At 46.3% G+C, this 9,060-nt stretch overlaps 1 long non-coding RNA gene across 3 annotated transcripts; it reads right to left on the bottom strand.

Annotated features, from left to right (window-relative positions):
- Positions 1-3,429: 3,429 nt before the first annotated feature.
- On the bottom strand, positions 3,430-8,487 carry LOC142921663 (uncharacterized). 3 transcript variants are annotated; one of them, XR_012939608.1, is made up of 6 exons: positions 8,264-8,487; positions 7,843-7,889; positions 5,917-6,056; positions 5,696-5,773; positions 5,218-5,310; positions 3,430-4,189 (listed from the first exon to the last, which is right to left on the bottom strand). It is a non-coding gene; the product is annotated as an uncharacterized LOC142921663 (long non-coding RNA). The 3 variants fall into 3 exon arrangements; XR_012939607.1 differs by lacking the exon at positions 3,430-4,189 and adding an exon at positions 4,199-4,539; XR_012939609.1 differs by lacking the exons at positions 3,430-4,189; positions 7,843-7,889 and adding an exon at positions 4,199-4,539 and having other exon boundaries at positions 8,264-8,485.
- Positions 8,488-9,060: the final 573 nt, after the last annotated feature.

Raw genomic sequence — 9,060 nt, forward strand, 5'->3', positions numbered from 1 at the left:
TGTCTTGTGACCCCCCCCCCACACACTTAATTATCTTCATACGGTATATATTTTATGTAAGGTTTATTTAGAAACAGAAATTAATACGCAAATGAAACACATTTTCCGGGGTCAGTTAATTGGGGGTTATAAGACATCTGGACCGTCCTGTATAGTACACAACAGAGAGTCTGCTGTATTGTCACGTGGCTAAACTCTTAGTACTGGTCCTGATTTAAGATGGTATATACAGCATGGGGCAGTAAAGACACATTTGAGAAAAGCATACTGTATACAGTAGTGTATTGTTAAAGTTAATTAAAATAACATACAGTATATCTCCATATATATAAAAGGCAAAGTTGTGATTGTGTCAGTTTAACACGTAGCAAGCTTTCGCGACCAATATTATTCATAATAAAGGTTTTTTTTAGTTAGATCGCGTTATTTATGAATGTGTCGTAACCCTCCACCACCCGACACGGCCAATCAGCAAATAAATTAGTGAACTAATTGTCTTTTGTCAACGTGACACTTATTTTTTGCTGATTGGCCGTGTCGGGTGGTGGAGGGTTACGACACAGTTATAAATAACGCGATCTAACCCAGAAAACCTTTATTGTGGATTATTATGAAGAGTTCGTGGTTTGCAGAGATGTAGCGATTTCAAATCTGGTCGACCTATTTGAAACACACTGCTCTAAAATCCTGACCCGAACCTTAATAACAATACGATTGATTAAAACATTATAGCAATGCATTGATTAAAATTACATATTTACAGTGGCGGTAAATATTCAACATGCAAAAATAATGTGCGGTGCTTCGAAAAGTATTGTATTTGCATCTTCTGGCATAATTATGAAGACAACCTAGACTGGATCAGCCCATCATCTGTCGGGGGTAGATACAATGAGTAACACACTGTGGAGAAGTCAACAGTGGTGTTACTTGCCCCCGCCATAGTAACGTCGAATTTCCACCACGTGGCTCAGAGCTCTTAAACTGGAGATGAGCACCGTCTAAATGCTCACTTTGGAAAATTTTTATTTTCGAGATCAGAACGCATCAGTACAAATACAATATTACAGTAGAGCTCACATTACAGCAGTACACAGACAAGTTACAATCATTCATTATTATTATTTTATCCAGGCGAGATTACAGGATTTAATCCATGCAACCTATCTTGGCCACGGATCAGTAACTAAGGGATGGGGAACCTTACGATTTCGGCTGATTGTTGATCCTTCTACAACAGCCTTGTGCCATTGTGATGTTTTTTTTTAATGTAAAGGCATTTATAATGTTTTTTAACTATATATTTTTAAAAGTAATGTCCGTTTGTATTGACCCTGCAACCACATCCTTCCGATTAATTATTAGACGGTTGGCTATTTTATCATTCGTTATTTACGATAATTAACTTTACTTCTGAACAATCACTTTGCTGTCTCCTGTAAATCGTTCATTGAATGTTTTTGATCTTTTAATTCTGAATCTGTTCGTGTAAAATCGATGTTTTCATTTCATTAAAAAATTTGAGCGATGCATCAATGCGTTTGTTCTTGTCAATGTCCCCGTGTCTAATCGGCACCAGTGATTCTGTCAAATTCGCTTCAGTACGATGGACCCACAAATCAATTTTGGTTACAGCCTGCTTTGTCGAGTCTTAGAAGATGTGCAGTTTGTGGATTAACGCTCCACGATTAATTGACGATGTACAGTGGAATGATGTATGAAGAAATATTTCATACTGTAGGAATTGCAGGTTTAACTTCACAGACTGTACCCAGTCTTTGGGGGGTAGGGGAGGGCAAATGTCTTTCCTTGTTATAGTAATAGGTTTTACCCTTTTAACTGGCACAAAAACTGACACCTTTATTCAAGGCATCATGTTTGCAATAACCACAACATAAGCAGTCAAAATGCAAACAAAAGTGACAACTCTCATAAAAATATGCACTGTCCTTGAATTTGATTGGGTAAAACCTATTACTATATCTTGTTACTGACAAAGGAGGTCTCATAATGTAAATCTTTCCTTCTTGTTAAACTCCAACCCTCGCTGCGACCCTATTAAAGCAACGCTGGGTGGCACCCTATTCCCATTGTAGATCCTGAACTCGTGCTGTGCAGAGTGGTCCTGATGTCTTGTGACTCCCAAAATTAATTGACCCCGAACATATTTGCATATTAAATGTTGCGTTTTAAATAAAGCCTCCTATTACAATATTAAGCTTTAGAGGAGACATGAGACATTTGGACCACCCTGTATCTGTAGCCTGGAATTCCACGTTGCTGATGGTGGCCAGTTTACATTTTTTGGCTTCTCACAAAGTGATGCTCAATATACACAATAAGTATGAAAATAATGGAAGATAAAAACATCTCACATTCTGAAGGATTTCAGCTCAAAGTTCAGCTTTAAATGTGACCTGTTTTGTTGCCAGAAAAAAAATGGGAAAACCTATTTTCATATCAATCAGCCAATGAACTGTCATTACACTGAATTTGTATCTGAGATATAGACAGGGTTCTCATAATAAATTGATGGTGGATAAAACCAGCAAGTGGCAAATTCTGCAACAGGTTACTTTATACATTTCTATAGATCTCGGAATGAAATGTGCGTGTGTGTTGCGGTTTTTTCTGTTTAATTTTTGTTTAAAAAAATTGTTACTTATTAACTTTGTACCCAGTGGTGTTGACAAGAATCAATTATCAAAGTTAATGACACACCCACAAATGAAAAGACGGCTGATAAGTTAAAGAGCCAAGCTCCATTGGAAGTGGACAGTGACCAGTCATTTTATTGTTGAGATACGTTACACAAGTGCGTTACTTGGCGGGCTGCAGGCCAACAGTAGCCGTTCAAGATGAGATCAGATTGCTTCATTGATGTTTTGTTCATCATTAGACCTCCTTTGCCAGTACCAAAATATAATAATAGGGTTTTTCCTCTTTTTTTCTGGCAACAAAACTGGAGCCTTTTTAGCAAGGATTCATGTCTGCATTAACCACAATACCTGCAGTCAAAATGCAAACGAAAAAACATACTATGATAATAAATATGTGGCATTGAAGCCTCGACCCAATTGGTGCTCGACCAGATGACGCCAAAAGGCTCAAAAGAAAGCCGTCCCTTGGTGTGGACCAATCAGTTTCAAGGACAATGCATCATCATATATTATCATAGTATGTTTTATTTTTGCATTTTGACTGCAGGTATTGTGGTTAATGCAGTAGACATAAATCCTTGTTCTATGGGAGCCTTTAACATTGAAGTCTATGGGAGCCTTTAGCATTGAAGTCTATGGGAGCCTTTAACATTGAAGTCTATGGGAGCCTTTAATATTGAGGTCTATGGGAGCCTTTAACATTGAAGTCTATGAGAGCCTTTAACAGTGAAGTCTATGGGAGCCTTTAACATTGAAGTCTATGGGTGCCTTTAACATTGAAGTCTGTGGGAGCCTTTAACATTGAAGTCTGTGGGAGCCTTTAACATTGAAGTCTATGGGAGCCTTTAACATTGAAGTCTATGGAAGCCTGTAACATTGACGTCTATGGGAACTTTTAACATTGAAGTCTATGGGAGCCTTTAATATTGAAGTCTATTTGAGCCTGTAACATTGAAGTCTGTGGGAGCCTTTAACATTGAAGTCTATGGGAGCCTTTAACATTGAAGTCTATGGGAGCCTTTAACATTGAAGTCTATGGGAGTGTTCTATGTTGAACTTCTTTCGCTCCGTACGTGGCCAGCCATGCAAACCCACTGGCGGCATTCACAAAACAGACCCAGCACCCGTACCTCTGATTAGCACGGTTGGCCACGTAGGGTGCGAAAGAAGTTCAGGGCACGTACAGCCCTCGCGACAGGGAGCTTCGAGGCGCGTCGTCAGGGCCGTCGTTTGCGACATGGCCGGATAGCTTCTGAAAAACAGCTGCACGGCTCGGTGGGCATCAGGCGGTGAAATAAACAAAAAGAGTCTCCAGCGAGCGGAGAGCGAGAGGAGAGGCGGAGAGGGACGGACGCTCAGGCGCGGCGTTCGGTCTCACCACAGGATGGTGGCGGGCGGCCACACCAACACCGAGCACTCCATGTACACCGCCTCTCCCTCTCTCGCTCTGTACATCCTGTCTGGCTCCGACAGCATCTGCGGGGCGCTGGCTGTGTGAGGCTGTCGTCGGGGGGCTGCCGCGTCCCCCCCTACGAGTCGTGGAGGGGGGGGGGGTCATAGAAGGCGATTCGCACAAAGTGGGTTTTTTAAAAATATAAAAAAATCGATTTTCAGAACCCTCTCTCTCTCCCTCTCGCCTGCAAGGTTCTGCGGCTCGGAGTGGTTGTTTCTCGCGTTGGCCTCTCGTCACCGTGGCGGTCGCGTGGATTTCTCCCTCCGGGTCCTTCCGGGCGTCTCTCCCCCCGCGCCGCACTCAGAATCGACGTCGCGCGTTTCAAAGCGTTTGGGCCGCAAAACAAAAAAATGTCCGCGCCCGCTGACGACGGCGACGGCCCGGTCGCCGGTGAAAAAGCGCCACGTAGCTCGGTGGGGCCCTTACCTGCCGGTCAAACACAAAAACAAAGTTTTTCGCAGTTTTAGTTTTCCTAACGAGGGGACGCCGGCCCGGCCCCCGGGGGTCGACGTGGGGGGGGTCACGCTGGGGTCGCGGGTCGTGAGCGACAACTCCGTTGTTGTCCGCCCGGCGGTGGGAGTGAGCTCACCGCGGTGCTTCCCGTCTAGGCGGGTGGCACGTGGTGGGGTGAAGTGTGGGACACTTCAAGAGGTTTGGCTGGCGTGGCGGAGGAGTGGGGTCCAACGTGCCCTGCCTAGAGGGGAGCTCCCTACAGCGCTCTGTGCAGTGAAGGACCTCCTCCTTATCCTCCTCCCCCTCCTCCTCCTCGTCCTCCTCATCCTCCTCCTCATCCTCCCCCTCATCCTCCTCCCCCTCCTCCTCCTCCTCCCCCTCCTCCCCCTCCTCCTCATCCTCCTCCCCCTCCTCCCCCTCCTCCTCATCCTCCTCCTCCTCATCCTCCTCCCCCTCCTCCTCCTCATCCTCCTCCCCCTCCTCCTCCTCCCCTTCCTCCTCCCCCTCCTCATCCTCCTCCCTCCTCCTCCTATTCCTCCTTCCGCCAACAGGGGCACGAGCAAGTACTTGCAGTGCTGCACCTTAACAAACTGCGTACTCAACTGGGCCCTGTACATGTGTATGTGTGTGTGTGATGTCGCAACCGTGCACCTTTCCGTCGTGTGTCCGGAGGTTGCTGCTTTGCTGCATACACCTGATGTGAGCTTCTTTGGTACCGTACGTGGCCAGAGATGATAACCGCAGCTGTGGGCGAAAATACAGCAGAGTGTTAGTAGGGTCTCTGTGTGAGTAGTGTGTGGGTCTCTGTGTGAGTAGTGTGTGGGTCTCTGTGTGAGTAGTGTGTGTGTCTCTCTGTGAGTAGTGTGTGGGTCTCTGTGTGAGTAGTGTGTGGGTCTCTGTGTGAGTAGTGTGTGTGTCTCTCTGTGAGTAGTGTGTGGGTCTCTGTGTGAGTAGTCTGTGGGTCTCTGTGTGAGTAGTGTGTGGGTCTCTGTGTGAGTAGTCTGTGGGTCTCTGTGTGTGAGTAGTGTGTGGGTCTCTGAGTGAGTAGTGTGTGGGTCTCTGTGTGAGAAGTCTGTGGGTCTCTGTGTGTGAGTAGTGTGTGTAGTGTGTGTGTCACACAGATACCTACAAGTGTTTCGAGTACTCGGCCCCGCTTGAACGTCGAAGTGCTTCGTTGAAGCCATCATTTGCAAGAGCCGGAGCGCTTCTGAAAAAAAAAAGCGCCACGAAGCTCAGTGGGCATTGCCTGGTGAAGTCAAAAGAGTCGAGTTTAGTCGATGGCCTTTAGTGGGAGTAGCGTTGAGAGGGGGCATCGTCTCAAGTGTGGTAGCGGCGCTGTTTGCTACTCACGGTCAAGGGGCAGGGCGAAGGGGTTGTGACGACGGTCGCCCAGCACAACGACCAGCAAGGCCACTAAACGGGTGGTGGTGGAGAAAGTCTCCATTGGGGGGAGGTGGCAGATGGTCGGCCTGGCGGCTTCCTTCACTTGGCTAGGAGGGGTGAAGGGGAGGGAGTAGGAGGAGCAGTGGGAATGATATTTATTTAGACTGCAAGAGGAGGAATCCAAAGCGCTACGAAGCTCTTTTTGTCACAGATGTCCAGCTGTGGCACTGGGTCAGAACATGACAACAAACACAAAACAAAAACACGGCGTGAGTGCAGAGTTACAGGAAGAGTAAAACAAATCACTTTAAAAATATATATACTAATAAAACTAACCAATGTTTAATGTTGCCACGGGAAGCACACCACCATGCTACATAGCTCTTTTTTAAGAAGAGACCTTTGGCCATAAATGGTGGGCTGATATCAAGTGGACATTCAGGGCAAAATACTCTAAACGCGTGGCGTTTCGGAATGCGGAGGGGGAAAAACCGGAGGACTCTGGGAGAAAAATCCACGCGGCCGCGGGGAGCGAGAAACGTCAACCCCAAAGAAAGAGCAGGGAGTGTCAGGGTCGGTATCAAACCCCACGACCTCCTGTACACCAGGTGACAACCATGCCGGGTTAAAGACCTCCTCCTTCACAAGGGACAATTGGATGCATGCCTAAGGCTCCCTCACTGATGGACACGTTCCTCCTGTGTTGAGCAAAATGTTTAGGTTCTCATCGTTTCGCAGAGGCTGCATTTTTTGCCACCGCAGAAAACGAACGTTGGGGGAAACGCCTCCTCGCATCGGACTCTTTCTTTTTTTTTTGCTAAAGTCACGTAGGTAAAAAAAATATCTATAAAATAAATAAATGAAAAAAACAACTCAATTAAAATCACGTTTCGGAGGCAGCAGCACATGCTTCCGTCTTGAGGTGGAAACCGTCACGGCAAAATTGCTGCATCAGGTGAAGAGAACTCTAAGACACCCGAGATTGTATACAGGTTAAGGGGGGGGGGGGAGAGACAAGAAGGGCCGTGGGGGGGGGCTAAGTTAAGCCACCTTCTGTTATGCTGCAGGGGGTTGGGGACGGAGAGATGGCCGTGTGCAGGTTGAAGAGCGTTACACACGTGAACCAGAGGCAGAAGGCAGTAGTTAAGCTGACAAACTGGTTGCCTTGCGGAGCATACTGCTGTAAACTATAAGGCTGCTAAAGTTTAACTTGGGTTTAACTTTATTTTTTTTACCAGCGCGACTTTACCGAAAAAAAGCTAAAGACTATGAATCCTTGCACATCACGAAAGCTTCAAATCTAGCGCCTCACATCGTGTTAGTTTGGCACCGATGTTCGTGCTGATGTTTTAAACTAGATCAATAAAACAACATTGATTACAGCCCCAGCTCAGGTTATTTTCCCATCAATGAAACAGCCCCTGGAGTGAGAGCACCTTCCAGGATATAAACCAACACTGCCGCACGTCTGTCCAAGAGCTGTGTAAAAAAACAATTGAGTTGAAAAAAATGTCAAGCCGACAGGGAAAGGGGCTCCTGGCAAGTGTGACCACCAGCCAGGTCGATGTATTGGTAATGAGAATGTGCAATTGTTTTTGTCCTTGGAAACACGAACTATGAATAAAACGAGATATTCTTAGCTCTTTCGGTAAAGTCACGTTGAAGGGAAACAATAAAATAAAAATATATATATAACAATAAAATTTCTCACGACGTTTCGACCATAACACAAACGGTTGTCATCAGGTCGAAACGTCGTGAGAATTTTAATTATTTTATATATATTTTATTATTTTATTGTTTCCCTTCAACGTGACTTTACCGAAAGAGCTAAGAATATGAATTACTGCAGTCACGAAAGCTTCAAATCAAAATTTAAAACGAGATACTCACAGAGTTTACGCTTCTGAATGTGCCCTTGTTCAAGCGGTTCACTCGGCCTAAGAGGCAGACGCACGGTAAATTATTGGGCGGCACTTTGTAAGCTGCTAAGGTAGACAAAGTGAGCTTGAACACGACGCGCTCGAGTGAAGTCTTTGAGCGACGCATCACCACGTTGACACGCGTGCATCGCAAACAATTAAAGTTTAAAACACGCAGCAAAGATTCGTTACAAAAAGCCGAGCGGCAGCCTTCACGCATCCTTTGGAAGCTTGCTAACCCACAACATAACCTAGAGACCATCTTCCAGGTCTCCATGGAGACCATCGCATGACAGCGGCATCTGTAGCCGGCCAAAGTGCCGCCTCGGCCGGCTGGGCAATCTAGCCGAGACCGGTGACACTCCCGGAATAGGCCTCAACGCGGCACTCACCAGCGCAACGCTGCGTAGGTGCTGGGGAGGGGGTCTTGAGCTATATCCTCCTTCGTGGTGAGGTTACAAACAAAACAATGTCCTCGTGTGGTCGTGGTGGAGGAGGAGATTCGACGTTCCGTGCCTCGAATCACGGGCAGGCGACTCGGCGGGGCTGTTATCACGTGAGGCCTTAGCAGGGCGCTTTTATAAATCGTAGTGTGGATAGGCGAACACGCAGTGCGAGCGAGGCTCAGATTCTGTAGAATTGATAAACACTGCCCATAGACTCAGCACTGCCCATAGACTCAACACTGCCCATAGACTCAGCACTGCCCATAGACTCAGCACTGCCCATAGACTCAACACTGCCCATAGACTCAACACTGCCCATATACTCAACACTGCACCATAGACTCAACACTGCCCATAGACTCAACACTGCCCATAGACTCAGCACTGCCCATAGACTCAACACTCCCCATAGACTCAACACTGCACCATAGACTCAACACTGCACCATAGACTCAGCACTGCCCGTAGAGTCAACACTGCCCGTAGACTCAACACTGCCCGTAGACTCAACACTGCCCATATACTCAACACTGCCCATAGACTCAACACTGCCCCATAGACTCACCACTGTGATCTCTACATTGGGTCAAACTTAACATATCTTAATGTTCGACGGCTTGTGCACCAGATCTTATTTATTCACGATGTACTTACAAAAAATTCCGCAGACTACCTACTGGATCTCCTCTCTGTTTCAAAGAACAAATTTGACCTCAGGTCTTCGCTCATTTACCAGCTTCACA

Source organism: Petromyzon marinus, unplaced genomic scaffold (assembly GCF_048934315.1).
Source record: "Petromyzon marinus isolate PM22_M1 ecotype Great Lakes invasive population unplaced genomic scaffold, UKy_Petmar_22M1.pri1.0 PM_G_Scaffold_83, whole genome shotgun sequence".
Taxonomy (NCBI): domain Eukaryota; kingdom Metazoa; phylum Chordata; class Hyperoartia; order Petromyzontiformes; family Petromyzontidae; genus Petromyzon; species Petromyzon marinus.